At 39.5% G+C, this 22,801-nt stretch overlaps 1 protein-coding gene across 3 annotated transcripts in view; it reads left to right on the plus strand.

Annotated features, from left to right (window-relative positions):
• The first annotated feature begins 671 nt into the window (after positions 1-671).
• Positions 672-22,801, plus strand: part of CdGAPr (GTPase-activating protein CdGAPr) — a 394,186-nt gene continuing 372,056 nt past the window's right edge. For all 3 annotated transcript variants that reach the window (XM_083121101.1, XM_083121104.1, XM_083121105.1), the window contains exon 1: positions 672-796. The gene's annotated coding sequence lies outside the window, so the exon portion shown is untranslated. The remainder of the gene's footprint in view (positions 797-22,801) is intronic.

Below are 22,801 nucleotides of genomic sequence, written 5' to 3' on the forward strand. Positions count from 1 at the left end.
AACATTCAAAGATAATAACCTGGGAATGCAGCATTTTGATACTGGTCTAGGAGCAGCAAGAATGTAAATCTGACCTTGGGAATCCTGAATTATATTTAAATATAGAGAATTGATTACACAAATCAAGCATCCAAGTAGATTTTATTTTACTATATTTTTTAAAGAGAATAAACAAACTAATTTAGTATTTAATAAATTTTTCTTTATTGGTATTGTGTAATTAAGATAATTCAAATATAAATTATTATTTATCTCGATGTTTTCCGTTTATAACCTTCCTTTGAAATGATACATATTAATTGATTGTAACCTTTAAAATAACTGCAGCAATCACCAAGAATATATATTCTTAATCCTTTCTGTAACAGCCCTGAAGGGCCTTGATAATTTTAGAAGTCATTGTTGAAACAGATTTAATGTCCTGTGCAACAACAGTATATGGACAATTGAAATATTTTGCATTGGAGCAATATTTTTATACTCAAAAAAAGAAAATATCTCAATTTCAATTTTGAAAGAGCTACGGGTTAGCCAATCTTTAAACAACGCTGGTGAGCAGCGCGTGGAGAGCTATGCTCAGTTCAACGTAGTTCACAAATTCTCGGATAGATGGCAAGCGTATCGTTCCAGTTCCTGTTTGTGTCATGTTGGTTTCCAGTTTCCAAGTGACATCCATCGGATGTGTGCAGTGCAGTGTTTTGTGTGTATAAAGTGTTGTTGTTATTGTGTTGTTATCATGGATGAAAAGTGCAAATTGACGGGGAGAATTCGTGGCTACAGATTGATCCAATACTAGGTAAGTGAAACTGCGTGTATGGCTGTACTGGAAGCTGTGTTGTATTAATGTCTAAGTTCAGGTGTGTGTGTAGCATGTTGGCGTGTGAAAGTAGGCAGACTAGTGGCAGAGCGTCTGTCGTCTTAGCAACGAAGACTGATTGATTCAAGTAAACTAAAATATTGTTAATGACCTGCTAAAATATTTACTTCAGCTGTGGTTGCTACATATTCAGCTTAAATTAGTTGCAATATTGTACGAATGGGAGCAAATACAAACCTAGTTTTTTCATGCTGTTAAAGAGGATGCTTCGAAAGTCGGTGTGACATTGGCACAGTTTTTTTCTTTGCCCTCAGTTAGGTTTGACATAGAACAATTTATAGACTGATTATGTACACACAACATATCATGAAAAGTCTGATTTCGTTATGGTATCGCCGTATATGTATGTGAAGGTGCATTCATATTGTTTAGTAAATATATGCTTTGTTACATTTTGGTACACAGTTTTTTGAAAGTAGTAACAGATTCAGGCAGAAACAAATGGACGTTCAACGGAAACTTCGTGGTCATGTTTCGTGTGTTCCGTAAGTTAAATTTATCTTATATTTGACAAAATATTTGACTAGCTTTTTTATTATTTTTTAAAAAAGCTAAATTTGTATTTCTCTCACGAATCTGTCTCTGTACTCCACTCGCCCCTTTAATAGCTCGTATATGTAATATCAGTCGGTAATTAATAACATTAAGTGGAAGTCGTAACTCATGTGATACGTTCTTTTTGACAGATATGAAACATAAAGTTCTGATCTTTAACTTTTGGTTGCACGTAATACCAGAAGTAACGTTGCTGTTACTATGCACCAATCAACATGCTAAAATATTTTCTCGCTTAAAATTTCAAGTTGAAAATTATTTTTAGATGTTCTTGGCGTATATACCATAAGTATTTCTTTGCAGGCGTATTTCAATGCTTGTTGTTATTATTATTATTTAATTTTTGATTTTCATCTTGAAAGTGATGTTCCTCTACGTATCTAATATATTTTGCGAAAATTTTGTTTCAAATCTACTTTATTCTCAGTTAAGTGTCATCATCACACGACGGAACAGAGCATTGTCTTTTTCTTTCAAGCAAAAATGAAACTTACCAGTGATAGTTTATCTATCCGTGACAAATGCTAGATTTGTTTTTATTGTAATTTACGAATATAAGTTATTTAATGCTAACACGATACATTAAAAGGTGATAGTAGCTTGCAAAATTATCAAAATGGATAAGAAACGTCCAGTCAATATCTATGCCCTTTTTAAATGCATTGTCTGACTCTCTCTCTCTGTCAATTTTTATTTACCCTAGGTATGTAACTAGAACAGAAGGGCAGCCCACCATTTTCTCTGCATTTTTTTTTTGGTGAATTATTCATAATGTTTACATTGTAGAATTATAAATAGCTACACACATAGGCTACCTAATGAGATATATATTTTGACACAAAATTCACTTATGTGTCATAAGAAAATTGAAATATAATTAACAGGGCTATCAGTGATTATTGAAGCCTAAAATTTGCTCTGTGGAATGATTATATAACTTTTTGAACACACGTGTGGCGTTCAGTTGTAGGAATTGGAACTCCCAACATTGCAAGTGCTTGGTATATAAAATACATTGTACTGTGCCAAAGAATCACATACCGTGTGTTACAAATAATAAATAATTGTATCAATGAGCGTTTCAATTTGAGAATAAGGATTAAACCTTTCGAATAAATTTTTGCTTGGTCACAAAATCTTTCTTATTGTCTGCATTCCTATGTTTCTGTGATGAAACATGTTTACATTTATTCAGTACATTCATGAAAGTAAAAAATAAATAGTGGGAAGGTAGAGAGGGTGGTTTCTCACACATATCCACAAATACCATAGAAAAATTCATATTTCTGCCAATTTATTTGTGTAGTTTTTATTGTTTCCTAGGGGAGGGAGGGGTTGTGGATCCTATGGCGGTGCCACACTCTGAACTGAACCATGAATGATTGATTTGTATTTTTGTTATTGAGCGTTGTTCTTCTGAAACTTTTGAATAATCGCGACCATGTTGATGATGTATGATATTGATGAAGGGACAGTAGACAAGAGTTTTTTTTATGAGGGATTCAATTTTTCCCTCTTAAATTTAATCATTGGGATTTATAATCAGCTGAAGCATCTGTAGTCAGTGTTATACGTGAACCGAGTGTAACGAATTATATATAGGTTTGCCAAATTTAAAGAATAAAATTCCAGGAAATTTCTTTACCTCCTTTGAGCCCTTTAGATAAAATGTTCTGAAAAACTAATATCCTCAGTATAAGCTGTTATCTGCTGTCTTGATGCTGTGAATACATAATTGAATAAACTAGATCAAAACAACTTAGCAACTACATATACTGTAACAAAATTCTTGAAGATGAAATACCTATAACAAGATAATAATAAAATATAATCATACTGTATTTCGTCGGTCCGGGAGAGAAGAGAGTTTGTCCAGGAGGCTGGAATTGGATTAATTATCGTTTAAGTCCACTTGATGCACAGAAAGTCTAATCGGGACTGGACTTACAGTTTGAAGTAGGACCCAAACCACCGAGACCCCTTGATTGCAGGGCGATGACAGTTTCCATCGTGGAGTCCCTCCTTCGTAACGTGTCCTGCATTATATCAAGATTGGGACGTTTGAGTGCATCAGCGTGCAGGCATTGCCGATTGCTATCGATTACTTTCCGTGTCACGTGTTGTGCTCTGGTTTTATGTGCAGCGAGCCCTCACATCTCAGAATTGCTCTCCCAATATAGCCTTGTGATATCTTCAGATCGTGTTCCACGCCTCTCTCTCTATCGCTCTCGGTCTGCTTCGTTCGCACATATCGAATTCTCAAAGGGATGGTGATGCGCTGACATCACTGGCGTACCCAAGGGCGGGCGGGCTGATGGGGCTTCAGCCCCCTCCGAAATTTCTAGAAAATCAACATTTTCAAATAAAAGCACTGAAGAACTGGGGGAAATACCAGAATGCTAAATGTAACCCTTCCCTGCTAAATGTAACCCTTTCCCCTCCTTAAAACGACTCCCGATTGCCATTCTTGAGAGTACTAAGTTCAAGTACACGAAATGTCTGTACCGCCCCCCTAGAAAGCTGCTATGTACTATCCACCTTTACAATTTCAGCCCCTCCCCACAAAAAACCTGCGTACGCCAGTGGCTGACATACGCAGAATGCGGTGCAATATTTAGCCGATTGCTGTAGTGGCCGAATTCGTTCGCATAACATTGATTGATTAAGGCTAATCGGGACTGGACCTACAGTTTAAAGTAGGATCCGAACCACTATGTGCCTCCACCAGGTATCGAACCCGGGACCCTTTGATTACAAGGCGACGACGCTACCACTGCGCCATCGGGGAGGCCTCATTCGCATAACACACTTACGTAAAGAAAATATCACGAAATAGTCTGTCCAGCTACGATGGCAGTAAAATAAATGGGTAGGAAGACTGAATAATTTTTTGGGGGCGTGCCATGTGTAATACATTTCCTAAATATCGTGCAATATGTATAAATAATCTATTACTTGAGTACTATAAAAGTGAAGTTCCATAGCAAGGCAAGGATAGATAGTATATTCTAGTCTTGTAGTAGGCCTATTCGGGGTGTAAGGGTAACTTTCGCGTAAGCTCCTAAATGTTATCCTCACTACCACGTTTTTATAACCTGGGCATTTTTAGTCCTAATGCAGACATGTTGATTTTATTTATGGTAAGGTGGCCCCGTACGATGTAACTTGTGCAAATAGCCTACGTGCTGACGCACCCACAATTTCCACCATTCAATCGCTCTTGTAGTATTCAGGCAGTGAATGTGATGATTATTATCTGTGGTGGTCACTTGGACTTGAGCCGTTTTGGGCCTGGTGCACTGGCAGATTAAAATTTCATTAACTCGCATAGCTATCACCATCTAGCGGCTAAGATTCAAAGCATCGCCTATGAGAGCTTGTCGTTAATAGGACCTCGGTAGTAGTCCTCAGATCAATTCAGTCGGGTTTTCGAAATCATGGGTGTAACTTGGGAGGGCAGAATCGAAAAGTTTTCCATCCCATAACAATAACGTTCAGGATTATTTGCTAAATGATTGTTACATTTTCTAAATCACAAATATTACTCTTTATTGCTTTATAGCTCAGGCCCCAGGACCTGATTTTAATAGTCATGGACATTTTTGGTGGAGGCAAGTCCCCCTTGCACCCTTACGCATATGTTCGGAATGTTAGCAGTTTCCTGAAGAAGGTTGAAATGGATTCTCCCTCCTTCTTTCTCTTTTATTAAACTTTCTTCAAGAAAAGTCAGTCAAACAAACCGGTTTTATCTTCAACACGAACGGGAACACGTTTTGAATGGGAATAAAAAGGAGTCTCCATGCAGGATTCTCATTCTCTTTTAATTTCGAATTGTAATGTCGAGCCGTGATAATAATGGCCGGCTGTAGCTGTTGCAAGGCAGCGATTCTCTGAAATGGATATGCCTCTCTGTAGAGTAGTGTTGAAGTGCATCTGCATAAATTGGAGTTCCGACGGGACCTTTGCATCCTCGGTTTATGTCGGCCTACGAACTACCCACGGTCAGTGTTGCCAACGTGGAAGAACAGAAATGAGCCAAGCAGTGTTTGTTTGTTTGGGTTTTTGTTTTAAGTCTTAATTTATGCAGGCTAATCGGGACTGAACCTACAGTTTAAAGTTGCATCCGATCCACTGTGCGCGTCCACCGGGTATCGAACCCGATATCCCTTGATTACAAGACGACAACATTACCACTACGCCTTCGGGGGAGGCGAAGTGTCGAAAGCTAGAGTAAGATCACTTTTCTCAAGTCTGCAATGTGTTAAAGTTTAGTATCACTTTAGTTTTTTTTCGTTTGGTGCTAGCAAAGATTCCTTTGGGCATCATAACAACCGTTGGCACTGTTGTGTGAAGTTTCTCTCTGTCTCGTGGAACACCAGTTGGCATCAAATGCGTGTTATTTGCTTGTCAAGAGCTAAAAATTGGGCTAAAATAGGCAAAACGCACACCAGTGCGAGTCCTAAAATTAACGATGTTTCGGTTTTGCATAAGCGCTTCTCTAATTTCGAATCGTTATCACTAGGGCTAGGAAGTTGAAGACCTATAAATTGCCAAAAAAAAGACCTAAAAATATTAAAAAAAGACGTATAAATCTGATTCAAATTAATGAATAACTTCAGTTTTAATTACATATTTAACGAATAATAAAATAAAAAAATTCTGGTGGTATTGAACACACAGTGCGAAAAAACTGAAAGCTTCAAAACAAGAGAAAGTTGCCACTTACAGCGCGACCTTCCAGACAAGTTACGGTTAAAGGATCTTGTACCGTACCTGCTTCAGTCGTCCAAAAATGTTTTTCTCTCGTTTCAGGGATGTTTCAAATATATTTATTTATTTATTTATTCTTATTTCTTTACTACAGAGGTGTTTAAGAGGTGATGATGATTCGAATTGAGAATGGGCAGTAAAATCATAGTCGAATGAAGGTGAAGTTGCAAAAAAAAGGCTAAAAAAGGACCAATAAGCCAAAAAAACGCCGAAAAAGGCAAAAAAGGACAAATAAAACTCACCTTTTTCTGGCCTACAATGACCCAAAATGAACATATGTTATGCTGGGGCTCGTCCTCGGACTCTAGGGGGGGAAAAGGATTTTTCCTCAACTTCCGAGGCCTAGTTTTATCACTATCAGGCCAACAAAACTCCAACTAATCCATAAAATAACTAAAATAGAGACTAACAAAAATTGACTCCCGAAATAATTGTTTTCAAATTTTCTGACAATAACAAACATTCCGTATCGCTCTCATCAAAGAAGATCCGATAATGTGCAAAATTTCCACCACATTTGTGAGCATCCTAATTACTTAGTCGCCAAGAATGGCGAGTTATTATAGTTAAGTGCAACGCTACCATATTGATATTACCATAACTTGAAATCAGGACTACTACTTTTCTTTCTTGCCTTTTTTTAAAACTCTCCAACCACGAAATTACACATGATTCTATAATAATAACAAAATGGTGGGAAAGTAGGGGAAATAGGATCACAGGAGAGGACCAAAATGTCCAATCCTTTCTCTAATCCCCTATTGCAATCGATTTATTTATTTTGTCACGATTCACTGTTGAAGCTGCTGCTGTAATCAACTCACGAACTGTGAATCTGAAGTTTCGACTTAACCCCAGGGGTGGAGTTCAACTTTGAGAACTAGGTAGCCCCTAAGTTTGTTAGATCGGGATCACTTTTCCGACAAACCCTGCGGTTAGCTGAACTTCAATAAAGAAATTGTAAAGGTGTAAAAAATGTATTCAAAATTAAAATTTTTCGTCTTTTCCTTGTACTGCGATCCCAGTAAAGAACTAAGATGAGAAGTCAGTCAATTGAAAATAAAAGAGCTATATTTTATCTCAGCAATAGGTGCATTACAGTATCATTTTTAGCGACTTACTTCAGCTAAATTCGAAAATAGTAACATTATACATAATTTCAACAAGCTTCTAAGCAGTTAACTGTTGTATTTGAAGCAGGGTTTAGGAATTGAGTAAGCATATAGAAGGGGCTAGATTTGGTTCCAGAATATCGTGGTTGGCAACCATGTGTATAACCATACATGAAAGCCCAGCACTGTGGTGACGTTCTTGCTAATGCAGCACCAGCAACGGGAAATAGGATTGTATAACAAGAACTGCGCATACGCAAATAGGCGACGTCAAGTCGTCAGTGTCGACGTTATTGTTGCCACGGACGTTGACTCGACGGAACAGGATTGAAATTGATCGAAGGCTCTTTCTGGAAGAAAGACGCTGTACTGTGCATGGCCAAGATGGCCTCTCGCAAGGAACTGGTTGCAGCATCCAGGTGCTTGCCTTCCATACAAGGCTAATCCCATTATACAACATAAAAAGGCCAGCGAGGATTCATTATGTTCAGCGAATAGTGGAAGAGCGAGCACACTGTTTGAAATGATTCAGCTCAGTAGACGGACCATCTCCTCCCAGACGCCTTTCACACCGAATCGACACCGAAGTGATGGCAGCGCCCCTACTACAGGGTGGCTCAATAAGTCACTTAACAGCCTCAGTACAAGGCCACTGCGGCATGGAATTTGAAATTGGCGATGACCAATCGTTATCTGGCCAAGGGGGAACCACATTGACGCCACCCACACGGTCGGCGGCCATCTTGAATTCAACTTCAGAATTTTAAATGGGAAGGGGGTCGTGCGAAATATCAAAATGGGCTAGAATTTCACGAGAAATGCAATGGTGAAGGCTTTTTCGACGTATCTTTAACCAGTAAAAAGTTAGGACTGAATTCTTGTACCAATTTGCTCCTTTTCGAGGTGTTAGAAAAATGGCTTTAAATTTGTTTAGCGCTTCGGTAATGCATCGAGATCAAAGTGGCGTCTATGGAGAGACGTTCGCATGCCATTGCACATTATTTTAATCGGATACATCCATGAAGAGCTGTGCATTATGAATGGTTGTCGCGAACAATTTACAGTGTGACGCTTCCACTGAATTAAAAGTCCTTCACAGTGACAAGGCTAATGTTTATGTTCATAAGGAAGTTCATAAACAGAATATTCGATGATTTTTATCTGATAACCCGTTTTCGACAGATCAAAGCTGAATGGTTAGTGTTGGTAAGTTAATGGTGTGGCGTGCTGTGTGGAACACGATTGGTTAGTCAATTTTCCATCAACGGAACCTTAAATGCTTAGGGCTACTTGGATTTGTTAAATAAACAGTTTTTTTCATCCTTGCTTATGGAAGAAGGTACTTTTTACAGAGTTTTTTCAATAGGGAAGAACACCAGAACACTTATGGGAACGTTATGAACCAGTTTTTGTCCAAAGTTAGTTATCAGATGACAAGGGTCACATATTCTGTGACCCTTGATATGTCGTACGACCCCCTTCCCATTTAAAATTCTGAAGTTGAATTCAAGATGGCGGACATCAAGATGGCCGTGGGGGTGGCGTCAATGTGGTTCCCCCTTGGCCAGATAACGATTGGTCATCACCATTTCCATGTTGCGCGCTGCAGTGGCCTTGTACTGGGGGTGTTAAGTGACTTATTGAGCCACCCTGTACAATATGATCCGTGATACTACTGTTAACAAGAACTAAATGGCGATACCCCCCTCCTCTTGTGGCGCCGAAAATTTAGCAGTCCCTCCCGGGGAGAACGTCTACAACAACAATGAACCTACGGGTGATCGTCATCCGCCCCTACTAGAGAACATCATCACTCATCCTCATCTTCGCGATTAGCCAAAAGTGACAGCGAAGTAAAGTAAACGAAATCAATAATTTAATATGTTTTAACATTTTCAGACATTGCCATTATACTAAAAGCATTGATTCTTTTCGCTGCAATCCATGTTACCCTTTAGTACATTATCATTAATATTATTTAGGTCCGGATAATTTAATTACATTTTTTTCTGTTAAGATTTTCAGATCAAAACAGTGAAATACCGATTTATTCCAAATTGAGCCTAAAAACGTTCATATTAAAGTTCATACTTATGTTAGGTTATAAGTAGAGCCCGGATTTTAGGCAAAATGCCTATTCGTTTCCGACGCTGGTAGACAAGAATTAAACACAAAAGTACACCGACCCGAAGGTTCTTCACATTGTGAACAATACTTTATGTTGCCTTTTTTTTTTTGCCTATTTCACCTTACGCTGCCTTTTTCAAACATTTTTGCCTTTTTTTGCCTCTTTTGTCATTCCGACAAGGCATTTTTTAAAATTATATTTCTCTTCTATTTGATTTCGTTTTTCAGTAACCTTTGTTATTCAAATTATTATTTGTAAATACATTTTTAAAGATTTAAGAAGAATTGAAGTCCTTCTCTTCAATTTTTAATGCCTCTTCTTCAATTTTCACTGCCTCTTTCTGAAACTTGACGCCTTTTTTTCGACATACACTGCCTTTTTTTTTTTTTCAATTTTTCGTTGCCTTTTTGCCTGCCATTTTTAATACTTTTCAGTGCCTGAACATCCGGGCCCTAGTTATAAGGTTATAGCCTACTTAGTTAGGTGGTGGGCTGTTGCATTTTCTTGTGGAGCAATACCATGGTAACAACAGCGGAAGGATACAGAAGATATTCAAAAGAACTAGGTGAAACCTGCGTGTTGTCGCTTTCAGTTTTTTGCTTTAACAAGTCGTTCCAACAGGAAAGGAATAACTGTAAAATGTAGTTGTGTTTCACGATACGCTTTTGGTAAAACTGTCGACGGATGTAGCACATACGAGTAGAAACTGCTCGTGTATTCTTTGCAGACTCTTGCGGCGAAGGAAAGAAGTGGAGTGGTGCGTTTTTACCAAAGAGGGAATTTTAATTACCTACCTACTTGCTTTTCTTTCTTTTTTTTCGGTCCATTGCTTCTGTTTTATGGAAATTATTTTCGTGCCTCAGGTGCAAAGGAACTTCCCCGAAGGCAAAACGAGATGGAATTTTAACAATCCGGAACTTTTTTTGCGGGAAAAAAATGCTAAGTGTGGGGCACAGTGCGGCGGCTTTTAATTGTTCTTCGTAAGTGAGTTTGCGAGAATGCCCCTTCTCCCTCTCCAAAGTTGAAATTGGAGAAGAGTAGTGTCCCCTGGTAAATGAAAAAAAAAATCGCCTCTTGTTACTCTCGTAGTGTTTGCCTAAAAAAGTGAAGTTTTGTTTCCAGATTAGGCCGTCTGTCTGTATGTCATCTCGTACTATTCCTTCTCTCTTATTTTTCGTCACCACTTTTCCTCTGAATCACGACAAAGAGGATGCGCATTGCTTGTTGTAATTACTTTTCAAAACTGTAAACGTTGTTGCTTGTAGCAAATATCATTTACGTGGCTTGATAGAAATACCGTGTGCTTGTACTGAAACGTTGCAAATTCAAGAAATATATGCTTGTCTACGCAACATATCCGGTTTCACTATTAATAATGAGTGAATATGTGGCGTAACTATTTTTTATTATCTTTTTACATTTCATATGTGCATAGTTATTGTCTATTGTTGTTCACATTTACACACCTCATTCAAGGGAAAGCTGGTACCGAGTTCGAATCCCGGCCTGGGCATGGGTGTTCTGTGTGAATGTCCCTTCATCAATTTCATCAATTTCATCACCCTCACCTTCGCGATTAACCAAATGTGGCAGAAAAGCGACCAAATCAATCAGAGAAAGCTTTAAAAGATAGGGGATAGTTTTAATCATAAAGTTGGTTTTGTGTGACCTCTCACATAAAACTCGAATTTTTGGAATGTTGAAAACTGTGGAACCATTTATTCTTTTGCTGAAATGGTACAATATGAAAACATGATCTGGTTCCTATATTTTACAAAAAAATAGAAAGAACTATAACTCAGTTATACTTTGGTTATCCTGTTTGAATGCTAACTGAACTTTATGTTTTGAACAAATAAAATATGCATAAAATATGCCACAGTTCTAACAAAGCTTTTTTGTAACTTGAAATAAAGGATGCCAATTTCCAGGGGGTCGACGAACCTGTTCGATCACCTCTCCCGCCGCCCATTGTTACTATCATCATTATTAGGCCTACTAGTAATAAAAACCACGTATCTACTCCAAAAATGGTAACCGATTTGCTGGCACCCGTCGCAAAGCAGAAATAATTCCCACATTGTGCGGAAGCACAGTGTCTTTTAGCAGCCAAAGAGCATATCGGATTCCTCGCGCGCACATCGGAGTATCATATTCTGTTTTTCCCATTCTCAAAGGGTTTCCAGATCGCTCCACCCTGCACGCTCCCTTCTTTCGTTCTTCGCCGTGGCGGAGAAACAAGATCCTGAATTTATGAAGGGTTATTTCCCTTGCGATTCCTATTCCCCCGTGTCTTCCGCCCTTTACGCAAGCGTGTACGAAAAAAAATATGGAGGGAAGAGGAAAAAATGTACGTGCGATATTTTGTGGTTACTTCTTTCCGGAATGGTAGAGTCTCTCGCAACGGGAAGTGCGACTTACACGTCGTGTTATGGGAGCAATTATAGGTTTCGGTGAGGTGGATTGTTCTTAAAAGACTCGTCACCGAAATAAATCATGTCACCGCTCTTTGAACGTATAGATGTCATTATGGAAAACAACTTCTTTTAATAATATTTTCCCCCATCATCTTCGTCGCGATGAGCCAAAAGTCGAAGAAAAGCGATGCTATGTAACTGAAGTCAAAGCAAACTCTTGGAGACAAGGGCCTGGTCCTTAGGCGTCGCAAGAGATTTTTGTACGGGTGTCAGGCCTTTGATAAAACTTGAATAGTGGGAATAATAATAATCGCAGACGAATAAAAATGTTCCCATTTTATTCCGAATAATAACATCAAAAATAATAATTATTATTATTATATTATTGGGGAGACACTTCTTCTAGATCCATCACATGACTGATCATCCTGCACAAATGTTTTTCATTCTTTTACACTCCATACAGTTAATGTACTGAAATGCATATTTATTCTATTGTGTTGTTAACTTTTTACACGCGTCGTTCAAGCCTTAATCCTTAAGGGGAAATTTTAGTCATAAAGCTTAACCTGTATAAGGCATCTTACATGAAGTCTCATGTGTGTGATTTTGAAAACAGTGGAACCATTTATTGTTGGATTAAATGGAGAAATTCAAAAACATGAGTTGAAACTAAAATTGGTAAACGCTGTAAGTGCCACAATAATTCAAACACCGTTTTCCACGTTAAACTGTTAAATGTGTCATGCTTTATAATGTGGTAAACGTGAAATGTGGCTGGTAGCCCTCTACGTAGTTCAAAGGGCGTGTAAAGAGGTCACTAGTGTGCAAGTTCTTACGGGCTGATGTGCGGAACGATGCAATTTCCCAACACTTTCGCTTTTGGCACTTACAACGTTTACCACTTTTAGTCCTCAATTGCTTCCTGCACTTTTCGATCTAGCACATGCTTTTTTTTTCTGTTCGAATACTAACAACTGAGCTTTGTTCCTGTTGGCAAGTCCTCTTGTAATTTGAAATGAACGATGCCCATTTGCAGAGAGGTCGACGAACCCCTTCCAGAAATCCATGATCTGCTTTCATTCTCGTCTCCATTTTAAAAGTGTGACGTCGGTGTCTCCACGAGATTCGCGAAAATCACGGAAAACCGAACACACGACTCGAGACCACCTTAGAGCTTCCAAACGTAATGTGTACACAACAGACCCGCGAACATTTTCTTTCCCTCCGCAGATTTTCTTTTCCCCATGAACGTGAAGAATCAAGAGAATGTTGGAAATTCAGGATTTCCCGAAATCCTGTCTCGGTTAAATTTAGTTCTTCGGGGACGAGCACAAATAAATCACTTTCAGAAGAAGGAAAGTAGGAAAAGCTTGGTAAAATTAACTTGTTGCATGTCAGACAACAAAGATAGATCGCAGGCATGAGGATAAATTAGACAGTTTCTTATTGACCGTTGACGTGAAGGATTCAAGGTGTCGGTTCTTCAGACGGGAGTTGCTTGAAAAAGCAAACAGCATTTCGTCTCGTATGCGAGAAAGGGACCAAAAAACCTATTCTCGCCGATCCGTATTCTTCAACATGTGTCGTGCCTGCTAGTGATTTACCCACATACCCTCAAACACCCCCTAAAATTTTTCATAAAGATCCAATTTATGTTCATTTTGGCTCTAAATGTACCCTCACATCCGCCAAATGAAAAAGTTTGGATAAATCCTTGGTGCCTGCGCGGTGAGATTCTTCATTTTAGGTGGTTTTTTTTTTCAGTGATGTGTTTATTGTCGGGCGTGTATTGCTGTCGCAGTATATACCAGGTGAGTCACGTTAAAGTAATTTGGAGATTCATGTAATGCAGTGGATCATAGGTATGGGTTGTAATAAGGGGTGTAAGGGGTGACCATATCGGAAGGCACCCAAGTGTTAACCTCTCTTCCACGTAGTACACCCTTACTGCATTTTTTCCAGACTAACGAAGCTCTGCCACCTGACCCATGGCCAGTATAATCCCTTGTTTGACGTCTGTTGTCCCTGTCCATATGATTGTCCTTTCATTAGTTTCATCGTATCACCATTCAATCGTATCTTCGACACAAAAGCGAAGGCAAAATAACATTTGCTCATTCGCGAAAGGGAGAATTAATAATTCGTGCAGGTCTGCTTGACCTCTTGCTTGAAATTTGCTGACCTCCACTGGTCACCACAGCGCGCCACGATGCCAGGGGTCCAAGGTTAGAATTCCGGTCTGAGCATGGGTGTTCTATGGTAGTGTCCCATCATCAATTTCATCACATCATACTCATCCTCATTTCGCGATTAGCCAAAGTGGCAGAAACGCAAAGTAAAATAAACCAAATCAATCTATCTTTCTTGAAATTGGTGCCAATAACCACCAATGGATGGTACTTTCTCGCTGTTTTTCGGGTCTCAAAAACGACAATGTGAAGCATGTTACATTCTTGCAACAATGATTTGGAACCGGTTGCACCTCGCTAGAGAGTACATCAATGATTCAGTATAAAGTATCGGCGTTATTCGGTTAAGGGAGTCCTGCAGAGAACCCCGTACCTGTCAGCAGCTGTGAAGAAGAGCTAAATAAATCCGGTGCCTTCTATGCAAATTAAGCAGTACAGCAGTTGCAGCCTATCCAGCTATTGTAGAGCCCCTTGTCATAAGTTTATATTGATGTACTTCGGATGTAGTACAATCTTCAGCTCAACTCTTCGTGCAACCCGAAGTAGATGCCTCCACAGCAAGCAAGTTGTGAAGGACATTCATCTCACAGACGCCAATGTACTCCGCAGACATTTTTTATGACCTAACTCCATCATTCCTTCCTCGAAGTAGGCCTGCGTGAAAGAAAGAAAAACGAGCAAGCTGTTGAAGCTGAAGAACCCACAGATTAAGATCTGACAACATAGGATATCGTGCTCCATCTTCAGTCAACCACGCAGACACATGGCAGCAGTTCGCTCTGCTACTTCACACTTCACTGCTCCGACCTTGCTAATCGAACAGACAAGGCAGCCAAGGGAACGGATCGAAGCGAACCACTGAGCCAAGAGCAACTGCTACAATACCAATGTAACCTATTCGAGGTTTGAATTCTAATGCGCTTTTACCATTTCTGGATTCGCAGTCGTATTCTGTTCTCGATGAGAATACGCAATTGGGAACTTCCCACAATTCATTGCGCGAAATCACGCCCGACGCCATGTTTCAGGCAAACGTTTTGGAGCGTGTAGTAAATACGCTTGATAAGCACTGGGTTTGCAGCGTTTGGAGAAGTGATTCAAGGTACGACTACCACGATCATATGGTATCATCTGCTATTCTTTAACAGCGTCAAGAAGTGCCTGAAGTGTCATGAAACCACACTTCTCTCTAGTTCTTTGGGCTAGATTTCCCATACTGCCCTGCGCTGCAGACGTCAAATTAGAAAAAAACAACTCATTTAGTGGCTGAGATAAGGACTAGCAGTTTTGTTTACAGTATCCTCTCCTATCGTGCAAGAGATAATTAGGAACCTAAACTAGGTTATAGGATGCTTTTTAGAAAATTAGAGAATGAGAAGAACCTCGATATCGAGATGATATGAGCAGAATGAATTTTGCATGAGTAAAAGTATCCTAATGGATGATATTCAGCAAATTCCCCCACAATTCAATACTGCAATTCACGCCCACCCCATATTTCCGGCAGACGGATCAGATCAGATCCTGCGTTAAAAACATGCCGGGTACGCATTGTGCGTATGGTCCTTGCCGAAATGATTCATATGAGGAATGTATACGTGTAAAATATCGCAAATATCTCGCTTCTCGTACGCTTTTCTTAACACGTAAGTCTGTTTATGCGTATTTCTTCCCGAAGTGCACTACGTGATGACGTCAAGTTGAATATCATCCGCTGCCAGGCGAGAGTGATAAATTGTTTATTATTAACGTTTCCAATGATCTGGAAAAGTCAGGAAAATTAAACTATTGTTTGTGCAATAAACTCTAGCAGCGGAAAATATCAATTATTGTCGCCGTGTTAAATGAAGGGGTCGGGTGCAAAACATGGTAAGTGACATTTTGGTCATTTTTGAGGTACAAAGTAAAATGTACCATCCTTCAATATTCGGATGAAATTACCATGTTATACAATTTGCACTGGACTCCGTGAAGCCTTCTGAAATTGGTAAACACAACCCGAAATCAATTTATCTGCAGAATAGCTTCTAGTAACAATTGTTTCTTAATGAACTCAGAAATGACCAAAATGTCGCTTATCATGTTTTACGGCCGAGCCCTTCAAATGAAATTCAGAGAGAGAGACATCAGTTTGGAATGTTCATATGGTATGAGATTACCATTTATCATACCTGATTATGTATGTCCTTGCTGTGTGCCAAGAGGCGTGAATGCCGTGTTCAGACGCTAGAAAATGCATACACCTAAGCACACACTTAAAGTAAGGAATGCTCAAATGTGCAATTATAACATGTAATACATACAATAAAGCAAGAGTAACGATGTCAAGAAGTACGCTATATTACGCACGACTACATTCAACAAACAGACACACATAAAATAAATTCCACGACTGTTAAAACTCCTCATTTCCATATTTCCTCTTCACTTTCCCCTCTCCGTTATTGTAAAACTTGCTTTCTGTTTTTGTAGCATCCTGGATGAGGTTCAACTAGTAATATTTTGGGGATTGCGGTAGAAGCTATGAAAAGCAGAATTGACTTATTAGAAAACTTTGGCGACTAACCTAGCTGCCGGGTACCTGAAGATAATCTTGTAATAAAGGTGTCGTTGGTCGAGAATGTATGGAACCGCACCAAGTTCACCTTCGTCCTAAGTTCTTTGTAAATATCTTGTGGCAATCTCAGAGTAAATCCTTGTCATGGGCTTAACTTGGCGGGGGCAAGGCCGGTACTTGCCTCTCATCCAAATTTTCAGGTTTCCAAATTTTCTTGTAGGGCGCAAATTATACGTAACGAGATGAGGCTCGACAGCCCTTCTTGAAATGAAAATGTATGTCTCATTCTCGTCTCGACTCTCGAAATAGTTGTTTTTTTTTTTTTTTTTTTTTTTTTTTTTTAATAAAAATACTTTTAGGGCAAAATCATATGATAAGTTTTTGCACACTTAAAACTCATATAGCCTCAGACACTCGGAAATAAGTTACTTTTTAAAGAGGCGAACTAGTTTATTAAAGTCTCGATGGAAACAAGACCTTGAGTAACATTCGTATAATCCATTTCATTTCTTCTGTATCTTAGTCTCTGAGCTTCAGGCTTCGCAGATAGCGAAGCTAGTCTAGAATACACGCTGTCTGCGAAGCCTGAAGCTCAGAGACTAAGATACAGAAGAAATGAAATGGATTATAGGAATGTTACTCAAGGTCTTGTTTCCCTCGAGACTTTAATAAACTAGTTCGCCTCTTTAAAAAGTAACTTAATTGCGAGTGTCTGAGGTTATATGTGTTTTAAGTGTGCAGAAACTTACGATATGATTTTGCATAAAATTGTTCACTTCAATAAGAAGATGATGATGGTGGTGTTTCTAGAAGTAGCAACCTGGTTTCTTAATGAGTTTGCAACCTCGTGACAAAATCGACACACATGTGCTAACAGTTTAGGCTGTAAAGGGGCAGTGAACCACAAATGTGGACAACCTATAGTCTGTCTGGACGCCAAAGCCTTGTTAGCGCGCAAACATGGAATGCGTGGAAGAGGGGTTGAAAATATCTTCTAGCTTCTAGAAGCTTACCGTTTCAGTTTATTCGCCTTTTCAAGATTTGATTCTCTTACTCAGTTTCTCAGTGATTGCCTGTCAGATATTACTTTCTAAGATCCTGCCGGAGATTATTGCTCAACCCTGGAAGGAAGGAGGGCAAGCATTGTAACCGGAACAACAATGATAAAATATTTGCGAAGCGTGACGTCACAGAAGCTTGCGTAACCGCTGGAAGGTTCAATAATGAAGAATGGGTTTTTCTGTGTCATCTCATAGGCTTGATTTCACTCCATGCTCTCTTGAATGCCACTTTCGTGTTCGCTTCCAAGGTAGAAGATTGTTCGAAAGCATTCGGGAAGCATAGTTGGGGCCACTTTTTTGTCGTGCGTATCCTATTTACCTCAGTCATTATTTCCAGGGAAATGACCGTATGGCTGAAATATGCTGGTGACATGGTCTGTACGGTATTTGGAGTCGAGCACCGCTCAACTGTGGTTCCCTGAGCAGCAAAAACACTTGTCTGAGAAGGAAGTTGGAGTGGAGTTGCAAGTGCAGTGAAACCTGATGAAAATATATGTGAAGAGAAGGAAAGCTGATAAATCAATAATGCCTTCCGAAGGGATCAAATTTCAATGAAAAGTAAGCCTGCTGCGCATAAGCCGGAAACCTGTCTAATTCGTGAGGCAAGTTTATAAGCTGCTCTACAAAGGGGTGAGAATGGATGAATCCGGATCTTGCTTTCCCATGGTTGGGAAGTTTTGAGGGGAAGTCAGTAGAGAAAAATTCAGAAAAGCAGAAAAATAGTGCAAATTCTTACAGTAAATATATTTGATGCATACAAAGTTCATTTAAATCTGACAGTAATTATTGTCAAAGGGCGGTGATTTTTAAATTCGACCGTACCAACAGCACATGTAGAAGCCAATTTGCTTAACAACCCTTGACGAACTTAAAGCACTCATAGTGTAGAACAGTGTTTGTTTTGTTATAAAAAAGTACAATGGGGGTCAAAGTGCTCCCCTGTGCTTAGCACCACGTCATTCGACGCTGGTGGGCGCCGGGGCAGCTTCCAACGTTAGAAAAGTTTCTGGATTTGAACCGGCCGGGGATCGAACCCTGGACCTTTAGCATGGTAGTCAGACGCGTTACCGACTTTTTATTTTTAATAAAGGAAATACCCCTTACACGGAGGTATCCCCCACCATTCACACTTTTTCTCATTTTACACTTCTCAATTGTTACAGTTTCTCTGTTTCTTATCACCTGGACAAACACAAATACCCATGCCTTACCCGGGACTTGAACCCGGAACCCCTGGCGTTGTAGCGCGCTCTGCTAACCACTCCGCCACGGAGGTCGACACCGTGTTTTTTGTTATGAGTTTTTGTTTTAAGTCCACTTTTATCAGAGTGTCAAGGTCAAGAAAGTAAATAAATTGTTTTTGGTCAAAATGTTTTTGCTATTTTTTTTACAGTATAGTGAGCTTACATTTTTATATACCTGTACTGGGATTTAATAAAATTGAATATTTGGAAATCTAAAATTGTATTGAGCTGTGGTTAAGATTATTTCACTTTGTTTCTTAAGAATTGCCTTCTTGTATGTGTGAAGTTTTGTGAAAATATTAAAGTAATGTGGCCATTCCCCATCCAGGATGAAGTCTCTTGTTAAAATACAGCTTCAGTTTTCATTATAACCGGCCTTGTGGTAGGTGTTTTTCATTGAATAAAAATATCCATTTTCTTAACTTTGCAACTACAACTAAGTAGGGAGCGATTAAATTAATTCAAGAATAGGAAAGGAAGGTCAAGAATTTTGGGTTTGTTATTTTGCTAGGCACCCTGTTAATGCACAGATAGGCTGCGATCTGTGGGATCCGAACTACTGTATACCTCCACCGGGTATCGAGCCCGGGATGTGGAACAGTGAAATGACCAAAATTTTGTAAGCTGGTATAACGAGAAATGAAGATGCTATATGCCTTTTGTCTTTAGTTCTCGGTATACTAAATTGGGATAAAAGGAGGGGATAAATGGTAGCTCTGACCACAAGTTTCAAGTTTCTCGAAAAGCAACTATTACTTCATTCTTCAGATTTGAATGAATGTTTACTTATAAAATGACTAAATTATTTTGAAGCATCAAGTACTTACGTGGTTTGATTTGATTTTTTAAATTTAGCGCCGGTTTTCTTCCACTTTTGGTTAATCGAGACGGTGAGATGAGTGACAAATAGATGAAGGGACCCTCACAAAGATTACCCATGTTCCGGCCATGATTCGAACCTGGGAACCTTGGCTTCGTAGCGCACTGCCTGCACTTCCGTCTAAATGATACTCGAAAGAACGACTAGGTTCTCTTGAAAGCTTGAATACTGATATTTATTTACTTTTGACTACATGGAAATGACTGAACAACACAGTCAAATAAAGTAACTGAATATTAGCAGTCACTTGTGATAAAAAACAGATCGGAACTAATTTGAATACTGGATTTACAGAAGTGGCTTTTTCCATTAGTTTTTGCTAAGTCGTAGAAGCTCTCACCGAGGACCAAAGACGTCGAAGCTAAATCGATTTATGAAGACAGAAATTTAGAAAAGAGCTAGTTTTCTTCGAAACGCCAAAATTAGTTTTCGCGTTCTTCAGGTTAATTGCCGCTAATTATCCTCAATGTCTGGCCTATCTGGGATGCAATTACAAATTGAGATCACGCAGGGATCTCATAAACGGCAGACGATGTCCTTCCCTAATTCGTCAGCAATCATGGGGATCTGCATTTTGTAGTATTACCAAACATTTCTGGCTAAAGGGATTACGAGCGATGAATGGAATTCGCCGGTGCGAGGAGCGTGCACAGAATACTCGACGAGCCTTTAGGGAGCGTCCGTCCCTTTTTCGTACAGCGCTGTCTGAGGTAGCAAGTCGACCTTGTTCTGAAGATTTGCTACGTTCGATAGTCCTCTCCCTCTCTCCGCTGTTATTCTTATGTTTGAGCGAGTTTGTGTTTTCGTCTGGCACAACTCCAAGCACAGATGGGCACGCAGATGCTCAGTGGGTGTAGCGATTGAAATTTTTCTTTGCTTTTCGCTGTTGTTGCTTGTAGTCTGTGCTTGACTGATAACTGGGTTATCCATATTTAAGACTGAGGGTAAGAAATTCTCCTTAGATATATTATTATTGGCTTATTTTGAATGGTGGATGTAAGGTTGTATGCTGTCATTTCTTTCACTCAATCATGTACATACAATTATACATACATACATACATACATACATTAAACACATACACATATGCTTACTCACAGGAGCACACACACACTGTAGCCCCCATACTTAAAAAATCATATTGAGTGGGGTGTCAGTTTAATCTGCTCAGCATTACAAGAAATGATGATGGTGGTAATTATTATTTACATGAATGTTATACTGATGCGATTGTTTTCTTATTTTTTGTGTTTAAAACTTTTCTCCAGCTTAGTGTCCATGGAATATTTACTTGATTATTTACAAGATAGAAGTCATATTTTGTGTATATAATTACAAAGTTAATGCATTAGTTGCAATTGTGAGTCTGTGTTGACTCACAATTCATGGTAAAATTCCGTTTTTTAAAGGGTTCAAAGTGTCGAAACGAGTCGTCAAGCAGAAGAAAAATATTAAGAATGTTTGCCTTAATGACCTACTCTATGAAAGTTTGCTCGGTGATGTGCTGTAAATATTTTTTATACTGTATATATCGAGACGAGACCGAGAACGAGACGAACATTTTCAACTCGAGATAAGACTGAATTTCTCGTCTCAATACTATCTCTACTCTGCCCATAAAAAATACAAGGGTTTGAAAGGCAGCTTATTTTTATTTAGTTTTCATTTTTGCTATTAACGCCGCTTTACTGCTACTTTTTACTAATCGCGACGATGAGGGTGATGAAATTTATGAAAGGGTGCTCACAAACAACACTGGTGCACAGGGCGGGATTCGAACCCGGGACCCTTGACAGAAACGCAACGGATTCAAGGTGACATAAATGTCCATATTTCTGACGATTAGACTTTGTTTGCGGTACCAAGTGCGTACCTCACGTTATATGCCACCAGAATTAACTGGTATTCGAAAGGACTTTGTAGGATAAGTGGAAAGTGATGTCAGGAAGGCTCGAGAGCTAGTTACTACGGGTCTCTTGGTACCTTTGAACATGCCCGTTGACAAGAACAGCTTTTTCATTGACCCGTTGCAGCAGCGAAACAGCGTTCGAAAAAAAGGGGTAATATGAACTGTTGGACAGAACAGGTGGCAATGACACGCCGTAACAGCCATAACGGTCTGGCGTTTCTTGCGATAACGCCCCAATCTGAACAGGAAACGGGGCATTTGGCACTCGGCTCCGCACCGTGACAACTACCTCCCCCCCCCCCTTTCAACAATGATCGACGCGACGTCATATGCGTCACCGAGTTCTTTTTCTTCCAGTAATGCTAGTCCACGCTTGGATTCGGAAGGGGGAGTGTACGAATGGAACTTTAAATATCAATCTTTGTGTTCTGGGTCATCTAGTCACAAGACCGACAAGGCGAGTTCGAATGTGCGGCACCAGTCGACCTCCGTGGCGAATCAATCAAACGTACAACACCAGTTCCTATGGCTAGTAACCCCACTTTTAGTCTGAACCAGATAAAATTTATTTTTGTTGTTTTAAATCTTACAAGAATCAGAATTTTAACACCCCCCCCCAGAAAAAAAATGGTTAAAAGTAAGCGATGGAAAGACACTTATTTCTTCGTGGAGTTTTGGCTTGTTGCCAGCGTAGCTATCCTGTTCATAATGTTCCCCTAATGGATTTATACACACAGGATTTCTATAAATTAGTTATACAAAAGTAACCGTTAATTGTGAAGAAAGTGTATGTGTAACAGAAATCGTTTATGCATCAATGAATACAGCATATCTTCAAGTTTATTGTCGCACGTTGTTAGTTTCAGACGCCGCCACTGGAGGCGTGAGAGTTTCTTTATCTTACACAAGTACCGACTTGGATTGGTCGTGGTGGAACGATTCCTCGTCGACGTTGCCGGGAAGAGGGGGAACAAACACACGTTCTTTAATGTAACCTCAGATAGAGAAATCCATGGGTACATTTCAGGCGAACGAGGTGGCCACGGAATCGTTCCACCACGACCAATCCAAGTCGGTACTTGTGTAAGATAAAGAAACT

The sequence above is a fragment of the Lepisma saccharinum genome, chromosome 4, assembly GCF_977018435.1.
Source record: "Lepisma saccharinum chromosome 4, izLepSacc3.1, whole genome shotgun sequence".
NCBI classification, from domain to species: Eukaryota; Metazoa; Arthropoda; class Insecta; order Zygentoma; family Lepismatidae; genus Lepisma; species Lepisma saccharinum.